The 27947-nt window shown below is 45.5% G+C and overlaps 1 long non-coding RNA gene across 1 annotated transcript; it reads right to left on the bottom strand.

Moving 5' to 3' along the window:
• Positions 1-9: 9 nt before the first annotated feature.
• On the bottom strand, positions 10-25914 carry LOC148684894 (uncharacterized). The gene is made up of 4 exons (XR_015951249.1): positions 25518-25914; positions 23892-23978; positions 4370-4546; positions 10-1225 (listed from the first exon to the last, which is right to left on the bottom strand). It is a non-coding gene; the product is annotated as an uncharacterized LOC148684894 (long non-coding RNA).
• Between the last annotated feature and the right edge of the window lie 2033 nt (positions 25915-27947).

The raw sequence follows: 27947 nt of genomic DNA, 5'->3' as shown, positions 1-27947 counted from the left end.
CAGTGCCTCTTGCCTTCCATTGGACTTCATAGTTTGGGCACCTGTTGTGGCAACCCAGAAGCTCGCACCTGGTGGGACCTAACTGGTTGCGTTTCCCTAGATCCATCTTAGTAGTAGTCCTTACACTAGCAGTGCAACTTTCTTGGATACAACCCAGTTTGACTGAGAATAAAGCCACTTTCTATGCTCCAAAAGCAGGTGGGAGGAGGTGGTGGTGGCTCAGGTCTCTCCTAGCACCCTGATCTTTTGAGCTAGAGATGCTCAAAAGATCTGAATCTCAGTCATGTAGAATGTGTGATCTGGTCCTACCCCCCAGTGTCTATAGGACCAGGCTTAGGCTTACAGCATCGAGGCTAGCCTAGGGCACATTTGTGGATATCCACACCCAAATCTAAGCCTGGAGTGTGGGTCCTGTGACTAAGCATTTCTGAGATCCATGTGCTGGAAGCTGGAGTCAGCAGAATATACTGCTGTGCTGTAATGACCAGGCACAGCAAGTTTAGCTCCCAATATTTATACCATGCCCGGTCAGTGCAAAAGCTTTATACTATTCACAGATGTTGACAGTTGATGTTTCATGTTGCTCTACCCTGGACACAGGGCTGGACACAGAAGTTTCCCGGCTCAAGTCCAAGTCTGTGACATCATCGGTTGCAAACCAGGGCACAGCTACCTATGCTCAGGCTTCCTTCACTTCAAGTCCCATCATGCACCATGCTGCCGCCATAGCACACATGTTGCCTATGTTGGATAACCTGTTTATAATTTATCTTCCTTACTAGTTTAACCTCAGTCGACGGGGACAGGAAGTGAGAGAAAATAAACACACGTGTTACCTCTTTCAAAGTCATTTAGGAAAAAAGACCTTGATTGCCTTAGAAAGTAGGGAACATTTTTTAAAGTGTCGTTTCTCTGTTTTGCTCCCTTACTTTCTCCCTCTCCGTCTGTCTGTCCTGTCTGACTCTCTCTCACTTTCTCATTCCCTCTCAATAAACTGTGGAATTAAAAGTGCCCCAGGCCAGACTTTCATCTTTCTTTTTCTTCCACCGCGCAGCAGAAGAGCATTGCTGAAGCCTGCAGAACCTCTTTCGGCTTGTCTGGAGAAGGCAGAGGTGAATGTTTGGCTCATTTCAGCAACACCCATTGGAAAAATGAGCTGGCCGTCTTCTGGTTCCTTGACAGCATTGTAGCCAGTAATTTTGTGGTGATGGCAATAAGGTGGAGTCTAAGGATACAGAGAGAACATCGTAAGCCAATTAAAAACAAGAGGAGAAGAAGAAGAAGAAGAAGAAGAAGAAGAAGAAGAAGAAGAAGAAGAAGAAGAAGAAGAAGAAGAAGAAGAAGCCAGTTTCGAGTTGTTTAATTGACTGAACAATACTGTTGTCATTCCTTTAAAAGTCCAAATTAAATCGTGAGTGGCAGGTACTCAACAGTTTGTAGCAGGTTTACTTCTCAGGAAGAAATTGCGTGGAATGCTTTCTTCCTGTCACTTTTCCTTCTGTCTCTCCAAATGCTGAGGGTAAAGACTTAACTTTACAAAGAATAACAAAAGCTGATTTTTATTTTTTATTTTAAAAAGGTCCCTGAATAGGATAAAGGACTATAGCTTAAGGGCCGAGTAGATGCTTTGCAGAAGAGGACAACCTGGTGGAATGGTGTCACTCATCTGAGGTCTGGCTGGTTGTGTCACAGCTGCTGGCAGGAAGGGAGAAGGCAAGGTTGGTGCGGTGCAGATGCAGCGACAGATTCAAACCAGCGCTCCTGCACCTGCATTTCTATCTAGTCAACCTCCTCCCCTTTACCTCCTTGTAAGAAGCAGTGACACAACCGACCCCAGCGCACCAGCTGCTACTGATGCTTCACATGCTGAAGATCTTAGGCTCAGTGCCTGACATCTCCAGTGAAAGGAACCAGTAGCAGGTGATGGGGAAGACTTCTGCTTGAGGTTCTGCCAGTCAGAGCAGACAGCACTGGGCAAGGTGGACAGATCTGTTTACTTGCTGTGAGACAGGTTGCTCTGAATGATAATGAGGAGACATGGCCTCCAAATCATCAGGTTTTTTTTGCAGATGGGATTCAAGAACATACTGGAAATTCAAGTGTGTGCAACTGAAGTTCTTTGTTGGCCCATCACAACAATCCACTTTTTGCAGTTAGGAAAGTGATGGGGAACTGCACTAAAACAGGTGCAGTGGACAAATGATGCATAACCACAAGCAAATGAGGAAGAATTCAGGATGAATGCTCATTGAAGGCAACCTTGTTTAGGGATGTTTTCAAGGACTGGTGTTTTTAAATATGTTTTTAGATATGCTATAAGCCACCCAGAATGTCTGGGGAAACAAACAAACAATTTATTATTTATACCCCACCCATCTGGCTGGGTCTCTCCAGCCACTCTGGGTGACTCCCAATAGATAGAATATTAAAAACACGACAAAATTAAAAACACGACAAAACATCAAACATTAACAAACTTCCCTAAACAGGGCTGCCTTCAGATGTCTTCTAAAAGTCAGGTACTGTAGTTGTTTATTTCCTTGACATCTGATGGGAGGAGGTTCCACAGGGCAGGCACCACTACTGAGAAGGCCCTCTGCCTATGGAAAGATATTTCATCATAGTCATGGAGTTGTATCCAAAGGTGGTTTTGTGCTAGCGGAAGCATTTTCACCAATGCAAGGCAAGGCATTCAGTTTCTGACAAGGTCCCTTACCAATCTGCAGCCCTCTGTTCTACAAGCCTCATGAAAAATGTTTTTTTTGGGGGGGGGAGGGAGCCCCAAAGGCCACATTGTACGGAAAGAATCAGCAAAAATCAAGTGCCCTGCCTTGTGCATGGCTGGTGCATGTTTGCTAGTGCAAAACTATGATTTGATATTCAAGCCAGTATTGCTAACTGTGCATCCAGACACCTCAGTCCTATCCATATCTGTGTTCCCTTTTGTCCTCTTTTTGGGTGATCCATTGGGGGCCACCCCATGTGAAGCTGTGGTCCACGTGCCCCTCCTTCTTTGGCCATGTATCACTTAGCACTGGCTACAACCATTTTTTGCGCTTGGGGGCCTCTGGAAGCCATGTGGAATCGTTACCCAGGGGGGCCTGCCGTCCCGCTCCAATTGGAGTCAACAGCAAAACTCCCCGCGATTTCAGTGGAGCAGGATCGACGCCTCGGAAAACAATAGGCACATTCAGAGATCTCCTGCGCCAGCACAAATGAGCGAAACACTTCCACGGCCTCTACTGCAGTCTAATAAGTACAATTTTGCTAGCGATATGGTAATATGCAACAGCTTTCCCCCGGATGGCTGTGTTAAAACAAAGAAGTGGTTGTCAGCCTCTCGGAATCAGATGTTAATGATATTTCATGTCTTTGTTGAGTCTGTGGAAAGTAGCTACTGCACCTACAAGGGAAATGATTTCCATACCGCGTTCCTCCAGCCAAAAGCTGTTCAGAATGGGGAAACTGGACAGCGTCCATATTCGTGCTTCAGAAATGAGGTGTAAAGGAGGATTTCAAGACAAGGCTTATGGGGGCTGACTTCTGCATTTATTTATTTTTTGTCCAAATTAAAACTTATCATTGTGAGGAGGACCTTTAGTGGTGTGTGTGTGTGTGTGTGCGTGCGCTTTTTGTGTGTGTGGGGGGGTGTCTTGATTATTTTCTTTCTTTCAAACAAGGGAAGAATGTAATTTAAGCAAAACGTCAATGTGTTTTTGGCAAACGGGATTTTAATTTTTTTTACATCTCATGTATTTTTGGACGCGCTCGAGTCCAAAAGTTATACTTCTTTCCAAATCTAGGAGTAGGAGGGGTTGTGTGTGTGTGTGTGTGTGTGTGTGTGTGTTTTAAAAGAGGGATTCCTGTGTGGTTGCAGGGAACAGCTGTCTTCCACGGCATGGTAACAAGCAAAGGCAGTTGCAGTTTTTATTCTCGTTTGGGATTTCCACCCCTCCCTCCTTTCCTTCTGTGCTCAACTAGGTTAGATTTGGGGATTGGGGTGGGGGAGAGAGAAAGGTTTCCTCGAATGTTATTGCTTCAGAAACTGCCGTTTGCGGCCCTGCTCCATGTCTTCACTTCTGCAAAGCGTTTCTGTTTTCAGGAGAAGGTCTTAATACTAATTCAAACCTCTTCCAGAAAGGAAGGGCCCCTCTGGCTTGGATTCCAGCTGGTGGGGATTAACTTAGTCCTTCTACCGGATACATATCATTTTAATCTTAAGCCTTTAGACACTGTACAACATACTATTAAGTCTGGGACCAAATAAAATACGAAAAAGGGGCTGATTCACTTAGGGCTGCAAACCCCGCGCGGGGAGAAAGCTAACATTTGCAAAAGGAGGGCTGCCAAAAATCACTTGCGTTTTCACCTTTCTTCTGTTTACCAAATCCCACGTCTCCCTGGTGTGCAAGGAGCTCCATCGAAGGCACCCCTGGGGAATGATGGAGCAAGGATGAAGAATTGTTCTCCCTCCCCATGTTAGCTGCTTCCCCATCCTAAGGAGGGATGGAGATCCATTCACTCCAGAGCTGCGCGAAAGCAACAACTGAAACAAAACAAAATAAATGTTTGGCAGAAACATCCAGCCATAAAATGCAACACAAATGGCACCACAATGAAGGTGCCTTCTTAGAAAGTAGGCAGGGCACTTTATTAAGGCTGGAGGGCGACAAGGGAGCTGAAAATGTAGAGCAGGAACAGCCCCTCTAATTGTTCCTATTTTCCAGAGACCGTCCCGGATTTACAGAAGCTGTCCTAGTTTCTGATTTGATCCTGGAATGTTCCGCTTTTCCTTAGGAAGTCCCTATTCTCATTGGAGAAAAGTTGTAAGGCAGGCATAGGCAAACTCAGCCCTCCAGATATTTTGGGACTACAACTTCCATCATCCCTGACCACTGGTCCTGTTAGCTAGGGATGATGGGAGTTGTAGTCCCAAAACATCTGGAAGGCCAAGTTTGCCTATGCCTGTTGTAGGGTATGGAGTTATGCAACCCCCGAGCCAAGGAGATAAGTAACTATACAACTTTCAGAAGACGTCCGCAGGCAGCCCTGTATAGGGAAGTTTTTTTTAAAAAATGTTTAATGTTATATTATGTATTTATATATGTTGGAAGCTGCCCAGAGTTGCTGGGCCAACTCAGTCAGATGGGCAGGGTAAAATAAATCATTACTGTTATTATTAAATGAAAAGGTAAAGGGATCCCTGACCATTAGGAGGAAAACCGATGGCAAAGAGTTGTTGTCTTTGCATGGCCCTACTTATGGGCTTCTTCTGAGAATCGTCTGGTCAGCCTCTGTTGGAAGCAGGGTGCGGGACTAAATGGATCCTGCATCTGTTCCAGTGGGAGCTCTTAAAGCCTTGCATGTACAATTCCTAGATGCAACGACTGCCCAGTGCAGGGAACTATGTAAGAACTATATTATCACCTTTTCCTCCTGTGCTTTTACGAACTTGCTGAGATGAGTGGGCCCTGCGAGAACACATTGCAGTATTCATTGTTCAGTTGGCCAACCATGTAGTTTGCCACGATACTTCATTCCATTCCTTCTCCATTCCGTTTTTTGTCTCACTGCCCTTGGACACCCACCACACAGAATGCCGAGCCCTTTAGTGTGTCCTCCCCACTCCCCTTAAGATTGTTTTGTATTCCTGCAAACCTCGGAGTTCTGCAAAGTCTGCGGATACCTCCCTCTTGTGTGTGGGTGGTGCTGTTTTAGCTACATAAACACCAACACCGATGCCTGAACACCAGAAGTTGAGCAAGTAGAGTTCTGCCTCCAGTACGAGATGAAGCAGGCTCCTAACACCAGTTGCTGGATAGCATGAGCAGAAGAAACAATTGCCTTGAAATCCTGCTTGTAGGCTTCCCATACAAAACTGGTTGGCCACTGGGAGAAGCCTAGGCAAGGTTCTTTTATGTTCTTATGAGTGATGGGCTTCTCAGCTTCACCTTAAGCTCGGAAAGGCTTTTCCTACTGGATTATGACAGCACTATAGTTTAAAATCTTACTATTCTTGGTTGAAGCTGTGACCTTCTGAAATGAATTGGGACATGAGCTGTTTGTTCCTTGGTGGTGTGTCCTCTGGCCACCATTGGTCTGGATGCTCTGAGGTCATGCTCTAGCTGGGTTGCTAGAGAAGATTGAGAAAACAACTGGATTTCAAAGCCCCCCCCCAAGTCACTCTTGTTAATGGTAATTGCAGCCTTATGCACACTTACTCTGCAGGGAGATTCATTAAACTTGGTGGGACATACTTCTAGGTGAGCAAATGTGAGCAGATTAGAACTGTGAACTCTGTGTGTGGTGCCTGTGAGCTGGCTTTTGAAAGCCAGGTTATGAGTAAAGAATGATTCAGTAGTTTGGGAAACTTTCATTAGAAAATACATTGGCCGTGAACAAAGATTGAGAACACTCGCTGTTTACAGCAAACAGGGATGGTGGCAGCACCTCATATTGCTTTGCAGCTGCCAGGGCCCCAGGGCCAAGGGCAGGGCCTACTGCAGACATTTGCCCTGGGCTCCATTTGTAATTTTCTCAGCCTAGTGCTCCAAGCAACATCTGGTGGCTGGACCTGACTGCCATTTTAGGTACTAACTATGACCCTGATGTGGCATCTCTCCAGGGCATTGTGGGAAATTAAAATGGCAGCCTCCTGCCACTGCTCAGAGCAGTGCTGCTGCCAGATAATCCTACCACAATTCACCAAGAGATAAGGGGCCAAACCTGAAGGCAAGTTACACCAGACCTTCAGACAAGCCTGTGTTGCTGGCATAGTCAAATGTAGGAGGAGGGAAACCTACTGTAAGCCCCCAGAACCAAATACAACCCTCAAATATTCTCTGTGAGTTCTCAGGACTCTCCCATGACTACTGCATCACATCTCCCCAAGACACACCTCTCACCAACTTTGTTTCACGCCCTTTTTGAGTATTTTTGCCTGGATGGAATACGTCCTTGAACTACCTCTTGCTTCACTGCATAGCAGACCCATCAACCATCGCAATTTAAGCAGGACATCCTGGAATTACAGAAGTTTTTTGGTCCAACACTCTGAAACAAGTCAGTTGGTTCATGCCAGAGCATTGGACCAAAAGACACTTTTTGGGGTCTCACGCTCTCATGCAAATGAGCTGACTCCCGTGAGAGCTTGGGACCAAATAACGGGCGTCCCAATTCTGATCAACAGGAAGTTGGAGGGTATGGGAAAGGAGGCTAGAGGGGTGTGTGTGTGTGTGTGTGTGTGTGTGTGTGTGTAAAGTAGACATACAAATAGCTCCACCCACTCTTGCCTCTGCCCTTGTCCAACACTATTGTGGCCCCTGGAAGTCTATGTGGAGGGGAATGTGGCCCCCAGGCTGAAAAGTTTCCCCGCACCTGTGGTCTACAGTATTTAACTCCTCACACTAAATCCCTTTGTCCTTTGGGTAAGTTCCTTGGGTATTAGCTTACACATTTTTTGCTCCGTATTGCAGTGGGGGTGGGGGTGGGGAGAGCCTTTTAGGCTTTGAGAAACTACGAGCAATTCCCGTAGACACTTAAAAAGTTGGTGGCAATTTAAGCCACAGGTAAACAAAATGCAACTTTTGCAAACTGGAATTGCACATATCTCACATCTGCTTCCTTGCAGAGAGGGAGCAAGCAGAGAACCAGCCTGCTGTCCCATTCCGCCACACCCTCAGTAGGTAGAAATCAATCACATCTATTTTCAGCTGTCATCAAAGCTGTAGAAGAGACAGCCGCAGTCAAAGGCAGTCTTCTGTTTGACACAGATGGTGGGGGAGGTGGGGGAGAGGGAGAGATACACAATCCAAGAGCAGCCTGGTGCTGTCATTATTCCAGAGCCTGTTCTTTTTGTGTTTTCCCCCCATTCTTTGCAACGACTCCGACCGAGATATTTTGGAATGAAATACCTGACAAGCCACAGATAACTGCGCTCCGTCGCCTTTTGATGAATCAAGGATGCTTAATCACGAACGTGTTTTGTTGACTAGTGAGATTTATGTGCAACCCCTACTGGAGGGGGGGAAGAAGACAGACAGACAGATCCATTGGACGCTTGTACCGATATGAGAGAGTCACAAGACAAGACCACACACAGGTTTGAAGGCTGTTAGACACATTTAGCCAAAAGCAACGTTACTTCATTCCTGTCAAAGGGGAGAAATTAAGCTGCCGCTTCTCTCTCTCTCAGAGAACTGGAGTGCTGTGGAAGGGAGAGCGCCTCGAGAGATACTTTTAAAATTCCACTGAGAAATCCAACGCTGTGCAGTCATTTCAGCAGCTGCTCAGTTTCTCTAGGGCCACATCCACACCATGCATTTAAAGCACTGTGATGCCGTTTTAACACCCAAATGCTCACCCTCCAAGGAATTCCGAGAGTTGTTGTTTGTTAAGGGTGCTGAGAGTTGGTAAGGTGAAAGGTGAAGGGACCCCTGACCATTAGGTCCAGTCGTGACTGACTCTGGGGTTGCGGCGCTCATCTCGCGTTATTGGCTGAGGGCATACAGCTTTCAGGTCATGTGGCCAGAATGACGTTTACCTTCCCGCTGGAGTGGTACCTATTTATCGATTTCCACTTTGACATGCTTTTGAACTGCTAGGTTGGCAGGAGCTGGGACCTTCTGATAAGCAAGCCCTAGGCTCTGTGGTTTAACCCACAGCGCCACCCACGTCCCGCTCACTGAGAGTTGGTAAAGGTAAAGGTAAAGGGACCCCTGACCATTAGGTCCAGTCGTGACCGACTCTGGGGTTGCACGCTCATCTCGCATTATTGGCCGAGGGAGCCGGCGTATAGCTTCCAGGTCATGTGGCCAGCATGACAAAGCCGCTTCTGGCAAACCAGAGCAGCACATGGAAACGCCGTTTACCTTCCCACTGTAGTGGTTCCTATTTATCTACTTGCATTTTGACGTGCTTTCGAACTGCTAGGTTGGCAGGAGCTGGGACCAAGCAACGGGAGCTCACCCCGTCACAGGGATTCGAACCACCAACCTTCTGATCAGCAAGCCCTAGGCTCAGTGGTTTAACCACAGCGCCACCTGAGAGTTGGTAGGAAACCCCTATTCTCCTCCCAGAGCTACAGTGGCTTAATAATCCCTCTTTGCAGAGAACTCTGGGAATTGTAGCTCTGCAACGGGAGCCAACCGCTCTCAGCACCCTAAACCAGCAACAGCTCCCAGAATCCTTGAGGGGAAGCCATGGCAGTGCTTTAAATGTATAGTGTGATTCGCCATGGTCTTCCTTTGCCAACTTGGTGACTCCTAGATGTTTTGAACTGCATGTTGGTAGGGGCTGATGGGAGTTGTAGTCCAAAATGTCTGGAAGGTGCCAGCTTAGCGAATGCAGCTTCAGGTTTTCAAACATGTTTTAAAGATCTGCTCGTCTGGCTTCCTGGGCTGAATCATGTCAGCATCAGGAACTTTTGCCACATTACCACTGGTTTAGGGAAACATGGAAGCTGTTGCCACTGCAGGAACTCGGGGTGATTCTGGTGTGTCTTTTCTGTGCCAAAAGATTTGCACAAAGCAGATGCGGGCAGAGAGGTGGCACTACAGGGATGCCCAGGAAGGATCACAAGACTTGGTGAAGGTGGTTCACTTTGATAGCTTATTGCTTAGAGAAATGAAGCAGGGAAATACCTGGAAAATCTGGCATGGAGCAAGCCAAGTGGAACCTGCATGTTCAGTAGAAGTTTACCTGTGAGTACCAAACAGGGGACCGCTGCCTTCACATTCTTCTTTTGAGCTTGCCAGATCCCCTGTTTGGAAACTGAATGTGGGATGAGGCAGATTTTAATCTAATATAACAAAACACACTCAGTTATTATTCAAAGCATTTATACCCTGCACCTCTCTTTTATTGCACTTTCATGATGATTTGTTCACATGATGCTGTTGGGGAGGTCATACACCATCTTGCTTTTGATACCGTTTGTGGTTGCAAAGATAAACGAAAAGCCCAGCAAATGTGCACTGCTATGATGAAGCAATATAAAGTGAACCAGTAGTGGTTGCAAAGATAAACGAAAAGCCCAGCAAATGTGCACTGCTATGATGAAGCAATATAAAGTGAACCAGTAGAGGGAGCACTTAACAGACAAGCTTTACACAGACAGTAAAAACGGAAGTTTCAATTTTGTTTCCAAAAAATGTTTCCAAAGGGTGATTGATTTCTGCTAAAATGGCATATTGCAAACTACTGTATACTAGTTTGATTGATCTGGTATTCGAAGAAGAAAAATGTTATGTACTGAGCTGAATCCTAGAACAATAGGATTCAGAATCAGCGGGAGCTACCCAATCCAACTCCAGGTGGAAGTGAATCCGCAACCTGATTGGCCTGCTGGAGCAGCCAATCAGGCGGCTGGCAGAAGTGAATCTGCTACCTGATTGGCCTGTAGGAGCAGCCAATCAGGCTGCAGGCAGAAGTCAATCCATAATATAATTGGCCCACAGGTGTAGCCCTGAAGTAGCCAATCACGCAAGGCCCATTGTGTAAATAATGTATATAAGCAGATGGTTTGGGGAAAAGAGCCATTCGTCTTCTCTTCTCCTCCTTGATGACTATGAGCTGAATAAAGAGCATGAAATTCACTCTTGACTCCGAGTATATTTCAAAAAATGAAGGTTACAATCCTGAATCCTAAAAATCAACGGGACTTAACTCAGAATAGACATGCACAGAATTTGACCCTTAGGCTGCAGTCCCATACATTCATATCTGGGAACAGTGGGTTGTTGTTGTTTTTAATGTGTGATGGTGCTCATCCCTTTTTTGGGCAGCCATTTTGTGTTGCCTCGCACAGCACTTCTGTTCACGACTAGAGTACGGACACCTTGTTGTTTACTCTCTCCTCCAACAAACAACCCCACTGTCTGGGATGTAGGTCTCACTGAATTCAATGGGATTTATTTTTTAAGCTGAACCGTTAGATTGCAACCTGAGAACAGGGGCTGAATGCACCTCTCCAAACCTCTCTATCTATGCTCTCCTCAAAAGTGTGGCAGGTAGCAGGAACAGAACCCTTCTTTGCTGCATCTGCTCCTGCACCGGGAGAACCACTGCCTTTTGAGGAGCCAGAAGGTTGAGCTAGCAAGCGACGCACCAGAGAGCAACTGTAGTGGCTGTGCCACAGCTCTAGCTGCTTCCAGGGAGAAGCCCGTTGCATTGTACTTTTGCATTTACTGCTGTTTCGTTGTACAGTGGTAACCTTGGTTTAAGTACACAATTGGTTCCGGAAGTCTGTACTTAAACTGAAGCGTACTTAACCTGAAGCAAACTTTCCCATTGAAAGTAATGGAAAGTGGATTAATCCGTTTCAGACGGGTCTGCGGAGTACTTAAACTGAAGTGTACTTAACCCGAAGTATGAGTGTAATTGGTTCTGAAAGTCCGTACTTAACCTGAAGCGTACTTAACCTGAAGTGAACTTTCCCATTGAAAGTAATGGAAAGTGGATTAATCCGTTCCAGACGGGTCCACGGAGTACTTAAACTGAAGCGTACTTAACCCGAAGTATGAGTGTAATTGGTTCTGGAAGTCCGTACTTAACCTGAAGCATACTTAACGTGAAGCGAACTTTCCCATTGAAAGTACAGTGGTGCCTCGCTTAACGAATGCCCTGCTTAACGAAATTTCTGCTTAACAAAAGGATTTTTTGAGCGGAGGTTGCCTTGCTAGACGAATTCATTTTATGAAAAATTCATCTAGCGAATTGCGGTTTCCCATAGGAATGCATTGAAATTCAATTAATGCGTTCCTATGGGCAAAAAAAAAAAAAAAATTCAATGCATTCCTATGGGATTTGCTAGACGAATTTTTCGTTATAAGAAAAGACCCGTGGAATGAATTAAATTCGTCTAGCGAGGCACCACTGTAATGGAAAGTGGATTAATCTGTTCCAGCCGGGTCCGTGGAGTACTCAACCTGAAGCATACTTAACCTGAAGTATGAGTGTAATTGGTTCTGGAAGTCCGTACTTAACCTGAAGCGAACTGTCCCATTGAAAGTAATGGAAAGTGGATTAATCCGTTCAGACGGGTCTGGGGAGTACTTAAACTGAAAGTACTCAAACCGAAGCGTACTTAAACCGAGGTATGACTGTATCTCCTTTTGAATTCAGCTGCTCATTGCTTTGGGACCTTGGCCAGAAAGCGGCATAGAAATAAACGGCTAATGAGGGGATACAGATAAAGGGCTTTTGCCTGCTTGGAATGTGACCTTAAACTCTCGCATACCTGGGTAGAGAAGGGTGCAGCTGAAGAAACCTCTGGGTTTTTTGGTGATTGGAAGAAGAGGTCTGATGGACCAAACCAAAAGTCCTTCTGCTTCAACATCCCATTTCCCACAGGAGCTAAACAGATGCTTCTGGGCAACTCACAAACAGGAAGTGACTGCAATAGCCCCAGGAGCATCTTGCTGGGTGGGACAGAGCTGCTTCCTGTCAGGTGGGTCCCTTTTGCTTACCAAGTACAAGTTGCAGAATGGTGAGATGGCCCATGTGATTCAGATGCCCCAGCAAAGCAATTCTGGACTCCCAGCTGCCTCAAGTCTCTCCCTCCTGGTAAGCAACAGCCAGCTACCTTCTGGGAAGCTACCGAAGTGACCCTGCTCCACCTGGTGAACTGATTCTGACTTGCCGTCTTATTTTATGTATTTATTTGTGTATTTATTTAATTTGCACTCCCCAAGCATCACCCTCTGGAAGCGACCATCTAAGGAGAACCGGAACCATCACAAAGCAGTGCTGCCCAAGTCTAGTTCTGATAGCCTCTGTGGAAGGATGCCATGGTTGATTGTACCACTGAGAGGTTGAGGAGAATTAATACAGATACATTTCCCAACAGATGTCATGATATCAAAGCGGTTTCTGTGCCAAAACAGGGGACAGATGTTCTCGACTGGTATTCAGAAAGGCTGGTCCTGGAGTTAGTCATACAGTCATACCTCGGTTTAAGTACGCTTCGGTTTGAGTACTTTCCATTTAAGTTCTCCGCGGACCCGTCTGGAACAGATTAATCCACTTTCCATTACTTTCTTCTTCTTCTTTTTTTAATTTTTAATTTTTATTGAGGATTTTCTTGGTTTACAAAGGTAATGCAGTGTCTCATAATTATTCCATTGTTACACATCAATCTTGCTTGTTGAGACATTAGGAAGAAGAGGGGGGAAGAGGGGGGCGGGATGGGGGAGTGGGTGGGGTGGGGTGTCTATGTTTCTGTTTTCCTTGATATATGTAGGGGTTCAGTGTCAGCGTTGTTTGTGCGGGTTCTCTGTTGTTCGCTTGTGTTCCTTTATTGGTGAGAGAGGTCGGGGATTGGCGTAGGGTGTGATTATTCATTTGTGGATGGCTGTGGTGGTCTTTGGTTTCTTGCGTGAGTGGGGTGGGTGGGTGCTTTTGATTAGTTTAACCATATTGATTTGTATGCTGATGGTGGGTTTTTGTTTTTGTCATTGTCTTGTTGGGCTGTGTAAGTGATGAAGGGGAACCATATTGGGGTGAAGGTGTCTTCTTCTGTTTGTCCCCGTGTCATTTTCAGCTTACTGGTTAGTTTTTCTAGTAGGGCTGTTTCCCATACTGCTTGATACCATTGGTCCATGCTTACTCCTGACAGGTCTTTCCAGTGTCTAGTTATGATGTTTCTGGTTGCTGACAGTAGGTGGGTTATGAGTTCTTTGTATTCTGCGTGGGCGTTGTTGTCTTGGAAGATGTTTAATAAGACCAGTTCTGGGGTGATTTCTAGCACTTGCTTTGTTATCTTACAAATTTCTCGTATGGTTATTGTCCAGAATGATTGGATTTTGGGGCATTCCCACCACATGTGGAGGTATGTTCCTGTGGAGGTGCGCCCTCTCCAGCATTTTGATGAGGTTCCTGGATGTATTAGTGCTAGTTTTCTTGGGGTTAGGTACCACCTGTAGGTTAGTTTCAGGGAAAGTTCTTTTCTTTTCATTGACATGGATTTGAAGGGGGGTTTAGACCACATTTTGGTCCATTGGGTGGGGTTTATTTCATATCCTATATCGTCCTTTCCATTACTTTCAATGGGAAAGTTCACTTCAGGTTAAGTACGCTTCAGGTTAAGTACGGACTTCCAGAAACAATTACACTCATACTTCGGGTTCAGTACGCTTCAGGTTGAGTACTCCGCGGACCCGTCTGGAACGGATTAATCCACTTTCCATTACTTCCAATGGGAAAGTTCTCTTCAGGTTAAGTAGAGACTTCCAGAACCAATTGTGTACTTAAACCGAGGTACCATTGTATCACCATCAGGACTAGTCGTCATCCCCTCCGTATCTTTTCCAAGCTTAGTTTCTCACTTTCCACTCCTAGCTATTTTCTTAGGACTGGCCTCACCCAGTTAAATTACAATAGTCAAGCAACTGAAACGAGTGTGTGATAAGATGGTGCCCTTTTGCATTTACATTAATAGAATGGATGATGCAATTGCTCTTGTAATTAGTAAAATAAGGAAGCTCAGGCTGCTCAGAGTGGGAGTGAACTTCCCCAAGAAAGCTAAGGAATCTCAATGGAATATTAAAACCAAATTGAAACAGAAGCCAGGGCCAGCCCATTCGTCAGGCGAAATGAACCAATTGCCTCAGGCAGAAGAAGCCAGTTAGCTCTGGGCTGCCTTACTTGCTTCCCAGCCACTCTCTTTCATCCAACTTTCCCTGATTTTTAATGGTTTGCTGGTGTTAATGAGGTGGCAGCAACCTCCACCAGCTTTCTGGCTTGCTCTAAGGAAGGGCCAGTGCTCCCCCCCAACGTGATGCATTCTGGGAGAGTCACCACTGTCTTCGGGTGGCCAGGTGTTATTTCTTCAGAGGGAGGGGGAGCTGCACTGCTGTTGCCACATTAGTGGCGCCAAAGCATTGCAAATTCAGGAATGGCATGAGCTGGCACTGGGAAAGATGGGGTGATGGCTCACCTTGCCTTGCAACGGCCCTGTTAGAAGAAAAAGAGCAGGTAAACAGAAATGAGGAATGAGATGAACAAGCCGCCAGACCAGATGCTTACTCACAAATAAGCAGCGCTGAGTGAGACTGAGGCTAGTGAGATTTCAGAATCCTCCCTGTGGTTTCTAAGCGCCAGAGGGAGTTGTGTCAAAGAAAGATGAGGCAGAGGAAATCTTTGGAGGAGATGGAGCATGAAGTGGTCACATGGGGAATGCATGTCTGAACCTGGAGGACTGGTGGGGAGGGATAAGCTGGGCTATATCTAACACACACACATGATGGATCTAGCTCCTTCCATCTGATGGAAAGATGGTGTTACTGCCTAGTCCCAGAGCTGTCATTTCTTGTTTTGAGGGGATTGAGGGCCCTGAAACTGTGACACGGGACAAACAACAGGTCATTATTATCTTGCCAGAAGTCTTTGAATCACGTCTCAAAGAAGGATGGAAGGTCAGCAATGAACAGGTCAGGTGGACCTCTCAGGAGGACATTTCACAGCTGAGGTGCCATCTTCAGCAGGCAACTCAGACTCGGTACACTCGCCATACATTTAAAGGACACGACTTTTCCCAGGGAATCCTGGAATCTGCAGTTTACCCACACAGAGCTACAATTCCCAGCACCCTTAGCAAAATACAGTTCCCAGAATTCCTTATTTGGGCAGTGTGCTTTAAATGCATGGTGTGTTCACAGGTGCAAGCAGCAGGATGTGTACAAGAAGAAGTTCTAGTATTGATATTTGTAATCGGGTGGGCATGTCTGTGGAGACATTGTCCTTATGGTACAGTGCACTTCCATTACTTCTGCTTTCATGAAATATTATTACGTTTTTGACTACAAAACCCATGATGCAGAGCATCATGGGTTCTCCAAAGCACTGAGGAAACAGCAGCAGAAACGCAATGTGCCAAAATAAAAGCATACCCATTATCTTTCTATCTTTCTTCGATATTTTTATGCCACCCCGTAAAACTAAATTTTATGGACGGCTTACAATTAAGAAAAAGAACAAACCGGTGTAACTATCAAATGAAACATCATCACTTACAATCAAAAGTAAGCATATCACAAAAAAACAAAAACAAAAACAAAACCACAATTTGCTTCATTGTGTCAGGGGAACAGAACCCTGCTGGTGGGTTTTGCAAATAATAATAATAATAATAATAATAATAATAATTTATTTATACCCCGCCCATCTGGCTGGGTTTCCCCAGCCACTCTGGGCGGCTTCCAACAGAAACATTAAAATACACTAATTTCTTAAACATTAAAAGCCTCCCTAAACAGGGCTGCCTTCAGATGTCTTCTAAAAATCTGGTAGCTGTTTTCCTTTTTGACATCTGATGGGAGGGTGTTCCACAGGGCAGGCGCCACCACCGAGAAGGCCCTCTCCTCTGCCTGGTTCCCTGCAACTTGGCTTCTCGCAATGAGGGAACCGCAAGAAGGCCCTCGGAGCTGGACCTCAGTGTCCGGGCAGAACGATGGGGGTGGAGACACTCCTTTAGGTATACTGGACCGAGGCCATTTAGGGCTTTAAAGGTCAGCACCAACAGTTTGAACTGTGCTCGGAAACATGAAATGCATGTCAGCACCCACCCAAAGACCAGTTTGAACAAGGCCCAGAACCTCCCTAGACCCCTTAGAAGAGGGGCCCTCACCAAAAGCTACCCAAGCAATGACAGTGCTGGTTTGGGGTCAATCCTCCAGCTGGCCACTGACACTGCTGTGGGATACACCAGAAGTGTTCTGGAATTCCAATAAATATGGAGAACCTAGTTCTCATGACCACTAATATCTCTAGACTCTAGTAGGATGTGTGTATGTGCCCCACTTTCCAGAGTTGTTGTTGGCATCCATCCGTCTCAAGAGAAAACAGAATGTGCCTCTGGGGTGACGTCACACCGCTGGAGAATCACATCGCCTGCTGTGGCTGCAGAGACTGGTAACTGGTAACTGCTGCTTCCCACATTGTTTTTGCTGCATTTGCAGCATGTGGGGCACAAGCTTGGGCAGTGTGTATGGAGGTCCTGGGCTGCCCAAATGACAAGACCCTCCTCTCAGCTTCGCTGATGTGGTCCAAAGGAAAGCAGAGCAATACGTTTGGCACCAGCTTGGCTGCAGGAGTTGCCAGAAGGAGTTGTACAAGACACCATCCAACTGTCTTAGGGACTCCACTCTGGATTTGTGTAGGGTTTACACCTTAGCCTTTTCTTCTCCCAAAGATGACCCACAAAGTACAGATTTTTCCTTGGGGTTAACTCCCAAAGCCTTTCTCACAAGTATAGCCACAAGGCAGCAGAAGTTTAGGATCAGTTTTCCTTCTCCTAGATGGACAAGCCACGTCTGCCCCTCACTTCTCTCTAAAGCATATGCAGAAACCGCCTTCTTGACCACTATTGGTCTTGTCCACTAAATATGCCAGAGCATGTCTTCACATGCAGGAGAAATCCTTAACTCACTGGGGGTTTGAGACCCATTGACTACCCTCACCTGGTTTAGCAAGCCAGTCAAAGCTTTTGCATGCTGACACCTTCTAGGAGCCACAGGTGAGAGCTGAGTGTAGGTTGGGGACCAAAGGTGGACAAACTAGAAGGAGCACGGCGTGTCCCCCACCAGAGGTACTACCCTTTCCCTAATACCCCATACTTCCCAGAGTGCTGTCCTATATTTAAAGGGCTGCCCAGTCCAAGTCTATTTTAAGAATAAATAACCATAAGTATTGGGGAGAGCCTTGAAGTTGTTAATCAATAGTTACTAGCACATGGAAAGCTGGTTGCACCCACTGCTATGATTCAAATCATAGCAACATTTTCTAAACTTGCATCTATAGACCTAAATTAGCCCATGGCATTTTTATGCAGATTTGCATCCCCTTTTGTCTTCCATTCCCTCTTCTTTTTGGCAATGAACCTATTTGGCAATGAACATTAGACACTCCTGAAACATGTAATGGCAGCAACTGGAGCATAATTGAGACCCCTCTAAACACAGGAAACAGCCTCATACTGAATCAAACCTTTGGTCCACCTAGCTCAGTATAGCCCTCACTGAGTGGAAGCTGCTCTCCAGGATTTCAGGCAGGAGCTTCTCTCAGCCCTACCAGGAGATGCTGGGAATTGGGACCTGGGAACCTTTTCCATACCTCTCTGCCTCTGAAGACGGTTCGGAAACTTCAGCTGCTAGAATTCAGCGGCCAGGTTCCTCACTGGGGCAAGACGGTTTAAGCATGTGACACCCATCCTGGCCTGACTGTACTGGGTGCCGATCAGTTTCCTTGTGCAACTCAAAGTGCTGGTTTTGACCTATAAATCCTTAAATGACTCTGCGATCACCATCTGAGGCCCTTCTTCATGGGCCTGCTCCACGAGAGGTCTGTAGCATGGCAACATGAGCACAAGTCTGTTCTGCAATGGCTCCCAATTTTTGGAATGCTCTCTCCAGAGATGCTTGCCTGGTGCATTTATTACATACCTTTAGGTGCCAGACAAAAACATTCCTCTTTCCCCAGGCCTTTGGCTAATTAAACCATCTATGGCCTTTTAAACTGTGCAGGGGGTGGTTATATTTTGGGATTTTTATATTGTAAACTGCCCTTTGATCCTCAGATGAAGGGTGGAATGTTGATGACGACAATGTTCTACTGCTGAAACATGGTTCTACAAGCTTTTTTCCTGCTGTTGCTAAGCAGATTGGGGAAAGTAGGAAAATTGGGGAAGGAAGAGCCTGCGATGGGAGTTGGGGCTCATAGTGGTGTGACACAGCCTATTGTCTTCTCAATTTATTTCTCTCTCTCTTTTTTTTTTTTTAAAAAAAAGCTGTTTTACTCATACCTATTCCGAACCAGGTTAAGGGAGGGAAGGCCTTGCCCTTCATCAATTCTTGCACAAATTAAACTTCACAGCGGGTTAATATACATAATTAACAGCAGCTAATTAATATAAGGCAGATAACATTTGCAAGCTTACCAAAGCTTGGAGGCAGAGCCAAACAGCCACACCTCTCCCCAATCTACTTTATGTCTTTAGCATTTGGCAAAATGAAGCCGTGTGTGTGTGTGTGTGTGTGTGTGTGTGTGTGTGTGTGTGTGTGTGTGTTTAAACACACACACACACACACACACACACACACACACACACACCTTTAGAACTTTGAACTAATGAAGCCAAATTAAACTGAGTGATAAGCACTCCAGTTCATATTATAAACATAGCAGTATGCTCAGATTTGTTTATTAATCCATTAACCAGATTTCTAGACTGCCCTTCATCACCCACACTAGTTTCAGGGTGGTTTCCTACATAATATATTCTGTTTAACATAATGATGGAACACAGTATTTAAAGGCAGGGGTGGAAAGCTTAATCAGGCTAGTGGACCTGATAGGAAAGGGGAAGCTATGCAATTCAGTCTGCATTTAAAGGTGAACTGAGCTAATTCAAAACGCAACTATCATTCAGCCAGATAATGTGTACAAAATGCTTATACAGGCGTACCTTGGTTGCCGAACACTTTGGAACTCATACATTTCCTGAACAATCAAAAACCGGAAGTGAGTGTTCTAGTTTTTGAATGATTTTCGGAAGCTGAGCGTCTGGCACGGCTTCTGCAGCTTCCGATTGGCTTTCCATTTTCCACATTACACTTTCCATTTTTAAAATCAGAATAGAGTAGTTGCTTCGGAAGACGATAATCAGGCATCCGAACAACATGACCAGTCCAACAAAGTTGATGTTGAAGAATCATTGCTTCGACACTGGTGATCTTTGCTTCTTCCAGTACAGTGGCATTAGTTCGCCTGTCCAGCAGTTCCTACTGAGCTCCCTGATTGGTCCTCCAAGTGCCACTTTCTTTTTTTAAAATGGAAACTATTAGTAACAGTTTAAGGCCAAGGTAGGTTTCTTCAGCTACTGCGATTTAAGTGAATGGTTTACCTGGAAATCTAAGATATGGGATGCCTTAGAACAGGAATGGCCAGGGAGGGTGGGAATTGAAGTCCAACGACGTTTAGAAGGTCATAGGTTTCCCACACCTGTTTTAGAATAAATGGAATCCCCTCGGCCAATCAAAGATTGGAGAACATGGATAGGAGAACTAGCAAAGTTCAAACAGGGCCATGTAATGATGGGGGAGCCACAAGTGCCAAAGGAAATGGAGGCAGTTGACCAGCGGGTGGCACTCACTTCTCACAGTGCAGGTGTTCAGTTTACCCTGGTGATGTACAAGTCGCAGAAGCTTCGGTAGAGGTACTTGGACCTTGTGGGAGGAGCTCTGGCTCTGGCTCCTCCCCACACCACTGTTGACCCAGTTCTCTGAGTTCCGATAGTGGCATGGGGAGGTGCCACAGCGCAGGCTGCTTGGAGTGACCTAGACTATCTCACATTATCCCAGTGGCCAGGAATGAGTACCATGGTTGCAGTTCTCTACCAGCCATGCTACAGCTGGGGAATCACAACTCTTGGGTTGCAGCACCAAAATTATGGAACAGCTTTCTAAGGCAGGTGTATCTCCCCCACTTCTTTACTTGCTTTTAAGACTTATTTTGGAGGACATTTTTAAACTAGAGCCCCTGGCTGATGACTGTGTTTCTTATGTACAATCACTTATATGTTTCATTGCAGTGTTTCTGATACAGATTTCCAACAGGGAGTACTTCCAGACTGTCTCTCAATTTTCAGGTGGGATTTAATCATATACCAGCAAGGTAAAGATGCACAAGGAAAGTTAATTTGGAGTTCTTGTGCAACGACTCCCCTCCTCAAAAAATCTGGCTTTATGCAATAAAGAAAGAGACAGCAAAATGCACTTGAAAGTGTGGAATAATATTTGTTCAACAACATCGTCTACTCTAACCTCTAAGGAAGCAAAACAGAATAAATGCTGAATAAATAAGTCATGTTGTCTAACACACCCACACACCCTCCAAGCATTGCACAAACAAATCAAGTAAAATGCTCAGTAAACAGATCATCTGAAAGCAGCCTAAATCAGGGCCGTCTCAAGCACCTTTGGCGCCCTGGCGCAGTGGTGCGACGGATCCCTCCACTGCCCCCCGCCGCCCCGTTTTCCAGTGCGGTGGGTGGGCGAGCGGGTGGGCTTGCTGCGTGGCGGAGTGGCCGGCGGGCCGGCAGACGCGGCTGCGTGGCGCCCCCTCCCCTGGCAGGCCGGTGCCATGGCGCCCTGCGCCACCCAGCCTGGCCGTAGAGCCGGCCCTGGCCTAAATCATATTCAGAGTAGACCCATTGGAATCAGTGGGCTTAAGTTCCGTAATGTCATCGATTTCATGTTTCTGCTTTGAGTTTGATTTACATTGGGCGTCACCCATAGTTTTCAGAATTGTATTTTAGCTTCTATATCACACACATAAACATACATACATGTAACCCTACCCTATTCCACATGCCACACTGAGTATGCCCCTGACACAAATACCATAATAAATATAAATAAATGCTGACTGGGTAGTGTGAGTCTGCAACCTTATGCAGCATCAGAGCAGGGCATGAGAGTCTTTCATCTATAAATATCTGTGTTTTCTATAAATATGTGTGCTTTTCATTCATACTTGCCAATATATAATAATAGAAGAATGAGCTTCTTAAGCATTCTAATGATTAGGAGGAAAGGGCCAATCACCAGCTATAGTAGGAGAAAGAGGTGGTTGCCTTAGAGGGAGGAAAAAACACACACTCAGGATTTAGGAGGAGGGGATGTGTTCAGATGGGACAGAGAGGCAGGAGGGTAGTGAACTGGCAGCCCCAAGGAACACAGGGAGGGGTGAATTTCACATTTAATCATAGTGATCCAACATAGCTGGCCAAATCTCCAGCTGCCCTAGTGTACATAGATACTTATATGCTGAATCATCTCTCCCTCAATTATATAGATAGGTATATTTGGAAAGTATATTTATTTTTGCTCAGTGACACACAAGGCATCTGAAACAGGGCTGTTTATGTAGCATGTCAAACCCTGCCCTTTGAAGGTCGGTTTTTTGGGAAAGCTGTCCTGGAACTGGGAGAGAATTTCTGCTGTTGAGTTCACCGCATAAACAATCTCTCTGCTCCATGGGCTTAATCAGAGCAGCGGGGCATTTATGCAGGTTTACATATTATGGGCTGGACGTAGGGACACCAGCAGCTGGGGCAATGCCATCTGGAGTGCCACCAGGCCAAACCCGTGGATGCTGTTCCTGAAAGCAGTCCTATGCTGGGCCTTCCTTAAATCACAGCCTGTCCTGTTCCAGATTTGATTCACCTCTCCAAAGCAGCACAGATTAAGAAATGCTGGTTGACGGTTGGATTGCCAACCAGCCAGGAAAAAAAAACCTACCAGCCTTGCCATGAAAGCAACGTTCTTCCATATCTCCAGCTTCCCCCCAAAGCTAAGTATATACCTTAGAAGATCCAAAAGAACCTCTCCAAAGTGGGTAGAATGAACATTAAAACAGCAAATCCAGTTTAATGCAAGAAAGTGATGCCCAACAGCCCAGTTTGCACAGCCAATTTGCCTCTCCCTGGTCTTTTTCACTGCCATGGCAATCTAAGCCAAAGTTTGGCATAGCATGTTGCCTGAACCTGGGTTCGTGTTCTCTCCAGCCTAACCACAAGCTGTAACCAAGGTTTGTTCTCGGTTGTGCAGCTCATGGTTCATCTGCAGAGGGTCTTAGCCTTGGCATGGCAGCAAAAGGGACCGGGGAGTAGCAAAGCTGCTCTGATCTCTCCTCTGGGAGCCTTCATGTTCATGCATGATGCACAAACCAGAATATTGGGCAGAAGCAGCTTATCGGGTGGGACAAGAGCTGTCATTCCAGCTTCCTGGCTAACAGAACACTGTTGCTCACTGGAATGGAGAGGGGTGTGAGGTGGTGAGAAGTTTGGTGCAGTTAAATGCACTGGTGCAGTGCATTTAGACTGTTCCAAACTCCATCTCTGCTTTTGAATTATGGTGCTGGAGGAGACTCTTGAGAGTCCCATGGACTGCAAGAAAATCAAACCTATCCATTCTTAAGGAAATCAGCCCTGAGTGCTCACTGGAAGGACAGATCCTGAAGCTGAGGCTCCAATACTTTGGCCACCTCATGAGAAGAGAAGAATCCTTGGAAAAGACCCTGATGTTGGGCAAGATTGAGGGCACTAGGAGAAGGGGACGACAGAGGATGAGATGGTTGGACAGTGTTCTCGAAGCTACAAACATGAGTTTGACCAAACTGCGGGAGGCAGTGGAAGACAGGAGTGCCTGGCGTGCTCTGGTCCATGGGGTCACGAAGAGTCGGACACGACTAAACGACTAAACAACAACAACAACAAACTCCATCTCACCTTTTCCCTCCCCATCCCAGTAAGCAACAGTGACCCACTAGCCAGGAAGCTAGGGTAGCATCTCTGCCCCACCTGACAAGCCTCAGTGGCCGACAAGGAGAGGAATCTTGGGGTCAAGATGGATCACTCTTTGAAAATACTGAGCTGGTGTAATACTGCAGCTATGCAAAAGGCAAAGTTCCTATCTGTGCTTCCTTGGGTGCAACTCATTATTTTTTTATCTCATGCAAAATTGTGCCAGTTGACTCAATCTAGTAAGTTAAAATTTCTCTCATCAGGTGGCAGTCCAGTAATATACGTGAACAGCACGGGATTGTAGGAAGGTTCCTTATAGAAAGTCAGGTTGTTCCTGGGTTTCAGGCAAGGAGTCTTCCTTGGCCATAGCTAGAGATGCTGGGGTAGAACAGCACGCCCAGCACCCCAACTTTCCCAGCATCCCAAGGAGAGGCTGTGTGGGCACACACACACGGCAGTGAAGTGGTTAATGGGATCACACCGCTCAGGTTTAATAACGAAACCGCCGAGACCGTGCGCTGGGAAGATGGCCCAGATGAGAAAATGTGAAAAGGAAAACATTTAACAAAGAAAGTTCAGTTAAATGACTGACTGTTTTATTGCGATCATTCCCTTGGAAGCCGAACCACATTTCAAAATGAAGCAGCCAGCGATGACATTCGTAATCATTTTAACCAGCCTGTGCTTTTGAAAAAGAAAAGCTTAGTAAGGTCTAATAAGCAGCTTCCTAAAATGCATATATTTTGATATCACGTTGGGGCTCAATAATTAAAATTAGAGAACCTTCCAATTCTTTATTATTATTTCCCTTTGATGCATTTGGAAGCTCTACAGAGAATCTGTCCTGTAATGCCAATATCTGTCACTGTAACTATCCGCCCCGTTTTTAAAGAGGCACGTCTTTCTCACTCTCCGAGGTTTTCTTCTGGGTGGGGGGGGGGGAGAAAGAAATCTGTCATTGAAGCAGTAGGACATCTCCGAAAAGGTTTCCCAGCAACGGTAACTACACAGAGTGTTCCTGGTGGCAATTCTGCTCAGTGTAGTCCTCTCTCCATTCACTGTGACTGTTTTCAGAGACGTTTGGGAAAGGAACTGGTTAGGCTCAAATTAATAGTGTAAACAGAATCAAAGGGAATGGTGGCAGGGCTTGGCTTCCTCCTTCATTTGGAAAAAGTGCAAGGCTGAGGCAAGCTTTTCCGACCACTGTAGCAGTGTCCTGGGAAAAGCTGAGTCGGGGAGCAATCCCACTTTTTCGCATCTTTTTTTAAAGCACAGGAGCTCCAGACTATAGGAAATCTAGTCTGCCTACAGCTAGATGAACAGATCTATTTATTTATGTTTAACAAGATTTATATACCGCTTAATTAAAAAAAACACACAACCAAGCAAACAAACCTCTAAGCTGTTTAAGTAAATTAAAATATATTCATAGGGAAGCATTGATAAAATCAACACTCTTAAAAAAACAAGAAGACACAATAAAATTATCAAAAGAAAGATAAAATCAGTCGTTTTAAAGAGGAGATATACATGGTGCAATTACAGGCAGGGTTTGTTGAAACAAAAAAGTTCTCAGCAGGCATCAGAAACAGTACAAGGAAGGTGTTTGCCTAACAGCAATATGCATATGCAAGGAGATGTAGAGAATAAAGTGCTGCCACACTAAAGGGCTGATTCTGTGGCACTTGTAGAATTTTTCCTCCTGTAACAGACCCTCCAAGTGTCACTATTTTCCAGGGACATCCCTGATTTAGAGAAGCCATCCTAGTTTCTGATTTGATCCCGGAATGTCCCACTTTTCCTTAGGATGTCCCTATTTTCATTCGAGAAATGTTGGAGGGTATGGAGTTATCTAACTCCCAAGCCGTCCAAAGGCAATCCTGTAGAGGGAAGTTTTTTTGAAAAACGTTTAATGTTTTATTATGTTTTAATATATGTTGGAAGCTGTCCAGAGTGCTGGGGCAACCCAGTAAGATGTGTGGGGTATAAATGGGTGGGTGGGGGGATCATTATGGAAATCAACGTCCCTATTTTCATCGGAGAAATGTTGGAGGGTATGGCTGTAATTGATTAGCAGTATCCTGTCTGGAGCTGAGCCAATCAATTCCCCCGCATTGACTATGCTGGCGTTGCTTATACTGCCAGAGATGGCTGAAAAAGAGGCTGCCCTATAAAGTTTTCATTGATCACGGAGCAGAAAGCAAACAAATAAACTCACCCAAAGGTTCTGCATAATGTGACACCAAGAGGGGAAAGTTGTTAACGGCCAGCCGCATCCTTCTTTATGTTCACAACCACGTGACACAGCTGGCTTCGACAATGCTGCAAATATCTCACGCTTGGAAATAGTTATCTGAAACCCATGTCATCTTCACCGAGCGGTTTGCTGCGGCAATAACTGTCTCCTATTTAATACAGGCTGTTAATCAATACGCCATGCATTACGTGCTGACAATTGATTTGGAGGAGTGTGTGTGTGGGGAGTCTTACTCTGAACATCTCTGCAAGAGTCAGGATGGTATTTCTGGCTGATCCGAGCTGTGAAGGAGATGGCCCCGATCCAACAGGCTGCACACACAGCAGCCGGGGCTGAGCTCACATCTTGCCTGGTAATAGAAGCTGGGTAACTGCCAGTCAGCTGTTTCACAGACAAGAAGGAACAGACTCTTCTCTAGAGGAATGGCAGAGCATCTGCTTTGCATGAATCTCCAGGTGAAATCCTTAGCATCTTCAGGAAGGGTGGGGGAACTCCACTGTCTGTAATTCTGGAGAGCTATTGCCAATCGATGGACCAACGGTTTGGCTCAGCATAAGATAGCTTTCCCTGTCTTTCTCCCAGCGGCACAGGTAGACTCTGGCCTTTATAGTATTGCCCTCCAACCTTCTTCAGGTGGTAATGTGCATTATTTAAAAATGTGTTGTCATCCTTGTTATGTTTTTTGGGTCCTGCTGCTTATTCTCAGAAGTTGTGCCCACCCTGTGGAACGCTCTCCCATTAGATGTCAAAGAGGTAAAAAAAATATCATATGACTTTTCGCAGACATTTGAAGGCAGTCCTGTTTCAGAAAGCTGTTAATGTTCCATACCCTCCAACATTTCTCCGATGAAAATATGGACATCTCATTCCATAATGATACTGTAACTTTACTATTTATACCCCACACATCTTATTGGGTTGCCCCAGCACTCTGGACAGCTTCCAACATATGTATAAATAATAATAATAAAACATTAAACATTAAAAAAATCTCCCCTATACAGGTTTGACTTCAAACAGCTTGGGGGGGGCAGATAACTCCATACCCCCAACATTTCTCCAATGAAAATAGGGACACCCTACCATACCCTCCAACGTTTCTCATATGAAAATAGGGGCTTCCTAAGGAAAAGTGGGACATTCCGGGATCAAATCAGAAACTGGGACGACTTCTTTAAATCATGGATGTCCCTGGAAAAGAGGGACACTTGGGGGGCCTGATGTTTGATGTGGGTGCCTTTATATTTTGTTGGAAGCCACTCAAATTATTTAAATTCTTCTTCTTCTTCTTCTTCTTCTTCTTCTCCTCCTCCTCCTCCTCCTCCTCCTCCTCCTCCTCCTCCTCCTCCATTGGCTCAGCTATCTGGAACAGTGTTGCTTACCTGCTTTTACCAATGCAGAGATCACTGACAGTAACTGAGTGGGGTGGGAGCCAGCAGTGTAGTGTACACAGTGAATTGTAGCCAATTCAGTGTTCCTGTCACTGAACCGGGCAGGTTCCCAGCAGCGACTTCTGCCCTGCCCACTGAATGCAACTGCCTTGGCTTCTGCCCCAACGGCTTTTCCTAACAGCAGCACTTCTCCCTCCTACATGTCTTTCCTTGACCAAATGCAGTTTACGAGGCAAATACCATTCCAGTTGACGAGGAAAAGGCAGAATCACGTTGTAAAAATGCCCCTTAAATCAACTATTTGGAAAATAGTTTGGTGTAATACCCTCGAACAAAAATGCACTGGAGAATATTGTTTGCTGTAACCAGTCTGGTTTGGATAGCAGTAGAAAGCAAGCTGGAAGCTATAAAAATATAGATATTTCCTCATTTTCATATTTGAACTGATCAGTAATTTAACTAAAGCCATTCATCTCTTCAATGCACTCACAATAGGTATATTATATTCCCCCACTCCTCAGACGAATTTCATTAATTGACACCCCCCATTTTTTGAGAGATACTCTTCCTAAGGATTACAGACTGAGGAATTTATTGGGAAGAAAAGAATAGTTGAGAGAGAGGGGGGGTGTCGTCTTATATGCCCAGTTGTCTTATACGCTGGAAAATACGGTAAGTAAATAAGTAGAGCCGCACTAGATCATGCCAAAGGCCCATTGAGTCCAGCATCCTATTCTCACAGTGGCCAACTGGTTGCTGATGCCCATTGTCATATAACTGCCCTGTAAACAAATCAGAACAAATGCTCAATAAAGACCAGGCAGAGTGTAACCTCTACATAAGTTTTGTACAAGCAAATCAGGGTGAGTGCTGAATGAACAGGTCATCTGAATTAGCCCTAGATGTTCAGAACCAAACTCTACCTAGCATTCATTTTTGGTGGAGCGCCTGAAACTTCTCAAATACTATGCTGTCCTAGTTCATAATCTAAAAACAAGAT

This window comes from Zootoca vivipara, chromosome 8, assembly GCF_965207765.1.
Source record: "Zootoca vivipara chromosome 8, rZooViv2.hap1.1, whole genome shotgun sequence".
Lineage (NCBI taxonomy): Eukaryota > Metazoa > Chordata > Lepidosauria > Squamata > Lacertidae > Zootoca > Zootoca vivipara.
The sequence above is the reverse complement of the archived record's forward strand: the minus strand, read 5'-3'. Positions and strand labels throughout refer to the sequence as shown.